We start from the raw sequence: 5,000 nt of genomic DNA, 5'->3' as shown, positions 1-5,000 counted from the left end.
TACCAAAACCAGCCCTTTTGCATTACACGCGTCTATACATGCCAGTTAGTCCCATTGGATCCTACTCCTGGTTTTTTTTTTTTTTGTCTAACTCACACTGCAGCACCACCATCCAATCGGCAGCTCCGGACCCACACCAAACATTCACCAAACTACTCAGCCGGCAGCCTACCACAATTATTCCATTCTTTCCGCATCCGCACACTTCCTTCTTTTTAACTCCTTTTCACTACCACACAGGTTAATCGCCGCACGTCCCCCTCCGGCAAACATTACTCCTTTGCCTACTGCATGCAGGCTTCTCTTAACGACCCTCTGTTATCAACTCCGCTAACAGCCACAAAATCTCCGCCGCACGAAGCCCACTGGTAGCTGCTGAATCACATGCTTCCCCAAAACGTCGCGCTGTCAGAACACTGGGAGCTACACACACCAACAAGTCCATACTGCAGGCTGCAGCCAGAACAATTTTCTACATTCAAACATCGACGGCCTCTTCTCTCTAAAAATTCACCAGACCGCTTCTACCACCAGCAAAGAAGTTTCCATCCCTAATTCCTCTGTGATTCCCACTAACCTAAACATTAAGCTGGCATTGAAGGGTGTGAATTACCCCGGCCAATCTGTTCTTTTAAATACAGCTTTTAGCAAGTTTTGAAAGGAGAAGAGCAGAACTTGCTATGCCAATAATATCGAGTCTTCTGTGGCGAAGTGGTTTTTGCATAGAAAACAAAGCGGTCAGTTGAAGAGGAATAATATCAGTACTTTGTTTAAAACTGTGTGTAAAAAGCTGTCTCTTTATCATTAACAATAAGTTGTAAAACGTGAATGGGGAGTGACAGTCTTCAAGTTTGTGAGAAGATCGCGACCTGGTGGAATAAAGGAACGAACAGCTTACAGCACCTAGAATTACCAGGAAGTATTTAGAGTAAAACGGTTTCTAAAAGCTGCCTTTATGAATGAGAGAAAAAAAATATAAATATATATAAAATAGTAAAATGGAAGGGGAGTGATAGATTTAAATTAATCGTGAAGTGGAGCGCCCCCTGTATAAAGTAAAAGTGAGAAAAGCTTACAGCACCTGGTATTCCCAGGTGGTTTCCCATCCAAGTACTAACCAGACCCTACCCTGCTTAGCTTCCAAGATCAGACGATATCGGGTGTGTTCAGGGTGGTATGGCCGTAAGCGAGAGATGCTACCAAAAACAGCCATTTTGCATTACACGCGTCTATACATGCCAGTTAGTCCCATTGGATCCTACTCCTGGTTTTTTTTTTTTTATCTGACTCACACTGCAGCCCCACCATCCAATCGGCAGCGCCGGACCCACACCAAACATTCACCAAACTACTCAGCCGGCAGCCTACCACAATTATTCCATTCTTTCCGCATCCGCACACTTCCTTCTTTTTAACTCCTTTTCACTACCGCACAGGTTAATCGCCGCACGTCCCCCGCCGGCAAACATTACTCCTTTGCCTACTGCATGTAGGCTTCTCTTAACGACCCTCTGTTATCAACTCCGCTAACAGCCACAAAATCTCCGCCGCACGAAGCCCACTGGTAGCTGCTGAATCACATGCTTCCCCAAAACGTCGCGCTGTCAGAACACTGGAAGCTACACACACCAACAAGTCCATACTGCAGGCTGCAGCCAGATCAATTTTCTACATTCAAACATCGACGGCCTCTTCTCTCTAAAAATTCACCAGACCGCTTCTACCACCAGCAAAGAAGTTTCCATCCCTAATTCCTCTGTGATTCCCACTAACCTAAACATTAAGCTGGCATTGAAGGGTGTGAATTACCCCGGCCAATCTGTTCTTTTAAATACAGCTTTTAGCAAGTTTTGAAAGGAGAAGAGCAGAACTTGCTATGCCAATAATATCGAGTCTTCTGTGGCGAAGTGGTTTTTGCATAGAAAACAAAGCGGTCAGTTGAAGAGGAATAATATCAGTACTTTGTTTAAAACTGTGTGTAAAAAGCTGTCTCTTTATCATTAACAATAAGTTGTAAAACGTGAATGGGGAGTGACAGTCTTCAAGTTTGTGAGAAGATCGCGACCTGGTGGAATAAAGGAACGAACAGCTTACAGCACCTAGAATTACCAGGAAGTATTTAGAGTAAAACGGTTTCTAAAAGCTGCCTTTATGAATGAGAGAAAAAAAATATAAATATATATAAAATAGTAAAATGGAAGGGGAGTGATAGATTTAAATTAATCGTGAAGTGGAGCGCCCCCTGTATAAAGTAAAAGTGAGAAAAGCTTACAGCACCTGGTATTCCCAGGTGGTTTCCCATCCAAGTACTAACCAGACCCTACCCTGCTTAGCTTCCAAGATCAGACGATATCGGGTGTGTTCAGGGTGGTATGGCCGTAAGCGAGAGATGCTACCAAAAACAGCCATTTTGCATTACACGCGTCTATACATGCCAGTTAGTCCCATTGGATCCTACTCCTGGTTTTTTTTTTTTTTATCTGACTCACACTGCAGCCCCACCATCCAATCGGCAGCGCCGGACCCACACCAAACATTCACCAAACTACTCAGCCGGCAGCCTACCACAATTATTCCATTCTTTCCGCATCCGCACACTTCCTTCTTTTTAACTCCTTTTCACTACCGCACAGGTTAATCGCCGCACGTCCCCCGCCGGCAAACATTACTCCTTTGCCTACTGCATGTAGGCTTCTCTTAACGACCCTCTGTTATCAACTCCGCTAACAGCCACAAAATCTCCGCCGCACGAAGCCCACTGGTAGCTGCTGAATCACATGCTTCCCCAAAACGTCGCGCTGTCAGAACACTGGAAGCTACACACACCAACAAGTCCATACTGCAGGCTGCAGCCAGATCAATTTTCTACATTCAAACATCGACGGCCTCTTCTCTCTAAAAATTCACCAGACCGCTTCTACCACCAGCAAAGAAGTTTCCATCCCTAATTCCTCTGTGATTCCCACTAACCTAAACATTAAGCTGGCATTGAAGGGTGTGAATTACCCCGGCCAATCTGTTCTTTTAAATACAGCTTTTAGCAAGTTTTGAAAGGAGAAGAGCAGAACTTGCTATGCCAATAATATCGAGTCTTCTGTGGCGAAGTGGTTTTTGCATAGAAAACAAAGCGGTCAGTTGAAGAGGAATAATATCAGTACTTTGTTTAAAACTGTGTGTAAAAAGCTGTCTCTTTATCATTAACAATAAGTTGTAAAACGTGAATGGGGAGTGACAGTCTTCAAGTTTGTGAGAAGATCGCGCCCTGGTGGAATAAAGGCACGAACAGCTTACAGCACCTAGAATTACCAGGAAGTATTTAGAGTAAAACGGTTTCTAAAAGCTGCCTTTATGAATGAGAGAAAAAAAATATATATATATATATAAAATAGTAAAATGGAAGGGGAGTGATAGATTTAAATTAATCGTGAAGTGGAGCGCCCCCTGTATAAAGTAAAAGTGAGAAAAGCTTACAGCACCTGGTATTCCCAGGTGGTCTCCCATCCAAGTACTAACCAGACCCTAGCCTGCTTAGCTTCCGAGATAAGACGCGATCGGGCGCATTCAGGGAGGTATGGCCGTAAGCGAGAGATGCTACCAAAAACAGCCATTTTGCATTACACGCGTCTATACATGCCAGTTAGTCCCATTGGATCCTACTCCTGGTTTTTTTTTTTTTATCTGACTCACACTGCAGCCCCACCATCCAATCGGCAGCGCCGGACCCACACCAAACATTCACCAAACTACTCAGCCGGCAGCCTACCACAATTATTCCATTCTTTCCGCATCCGCACACTTCCTTCTTTTTAACTCCTTTTCACTACCGCACAGGTTAATCGCCGCACGTCCCCCGCCGGCAAACATTACTCCTTTGCCTACTGCATGTAGGCTTCTCTTAACGACCCTCTGTTATCAACTCCGCTAACAGCCACAAAATCTCCGCCGCACGAAGCCCACTGGTAGCTGCTGAATCACATGCTTCCCCAAAACGTCGCGCTGTCAGAACACTGGGAGCTACACACACCAACAAGTCCATACTGCAGGCTGCAGCCAGATCAATTTTCTACATTCAAACATCGACGGCCTCTTCTCTCTAAAAATTCACCAGACCGCTTCTACCACCAGCAAAGAAGTTTCCATCCCTAATTCCTCTGTGATTCCCACTAACCTAAACATTAAGCTGGCATTGAAGGGTGTGAATTACCTCGGCCAATCTGTTCTTTTAAATACAGCTTTTAGCAAGTTTTGAAAGGAGAAGAGCAGAACTTGCTATGCCAATAATATCGAGTCTTCTGTGGCGAAGTGGTTTTTGCATAGAAAACAAAGCGGTCAGTTGAAGAGGAATAATATCAGTACTTTGTTTAAAACTGTGTGTAAAAAGCTGTCTCTTTATCATGAACAATAAGTTGTAAAACGTGAATGGGGAGTGACAGTCTTCAAGTTTGTGAGAAGATCGCGCCCTGGTGGAATAAAGGCACGAACAGCTTACAGCACCTAGAATTACCAGGAAGTATTTAGAGTAAAACGGTTTCTAAAAGCTGCCTTTATGAATGAGAGAAAAAAAAATATATATATATATAAAATAGTAAAATGGAAGGGGAGTGATAGATTTAAATTAATCGTGAAGTGGAGCGCCCCCTGTATAAAGTAAAAGTGAGAAAAGCTTACAGCACCTGGTATTCCCAGGTGGTCTCCCATCCAAGTACTAACCAGACCCTAGCCTGCTTAGCTTCCGAGATAAGACGCGATCGGGCGCATTCAGGGAGGTATGGCCGTAAGCGAGAGATGCTACCAAAAATAGCCCTTTTGCATTACACGCGTCTATACATGCCAGTTATTCCCATTGGATCCTACTCCTGGTTTTTTTTTTTTTTATCTGACTCACACTGCAGCACCACCATCCAATCGGCAGCACCGGACCCACACCAAACATTCACCAAACTACTCAGCCGGCAGCCTACCACAATTATTCCATTCTTTCCGCATCCGCACACTTCCTT

At 44.3% G+C, this 5,000-nt stretch overlaps 4 non-coding genes across 4 annotated transcripts; all 4 read right to left on the bottom strand.

Annotated features, from left to right (window-relative positions):
* Nucleotides 1-1,069: 1,069 nt before the first annotated feature.
* LOC125736294 (5S ribosomal RNA) lies at nucleotides 1,070-1,188 on the bottom strand. Its single transcript, XR_007395576.1, has one exon. It is a non-coding gene; the product is annotated as a 5S ribosomal RNA (ribosomal RNA).
* A 1,077-nt stretch (nucleotides 1,189-2,265) lies between these two features.
* LOC125736293 (5S ribosomal RNA) lies at nucleotides 2,266-2,384 on the bottom strand. The gene has a single exon (XR_007395575.1). It is a non-coding gene; the product is annotated as a 5S ribosomal RNA (ribosomal RNA).
* Nucleotides 2,385-3,464: 1,080 nt separating this feature from the next.
* LOC125729876 (5S ribosomal RNA) lies at nucleotides 3,465-3,583 on the bottom strand. The gene has a single exon (XR_007390270.1). It is a non-coding gene; the product is annotated as a 5S ribosomal RNA (ribosomal RNA).
* A 1,078-nt stretch (nucleotides 3,584-4,661) lies between these two features.
* On the bottom strand, nucleotides 4,662-4,780 carry LOC125729873 (5S ribosomal RNA). The gene has a single exon (XR_007390269.1). It is a non-coding gene; the product is annotated as a 5S ribosomal RNA (ribosomal RNA).
* Nucleotides 4,781-5,000: the final 220 nt, after the last annotated feature.

The sequence above is a fragment of the Brienomyrus brachyistius genome, chromosome 2 (assembly GCF_023856365.1).
Source record: "Brienomyrus brachyistius isolate T26 chromosome 2, BBRACH_0.4, whole genome shotgun sequence".
NCBI classification, from domain to species: Eukaryota; Metazoa; Chordata; class Actinopteri; order Osteoglossiformes; family Mormyridae; genus Brienomyrus; species Brienomyrus brachyistius.
Note: the sequence above shows the minus strand (reverse complement) of the source record. Positions and strands in the feature narration are given on the sequence as shown.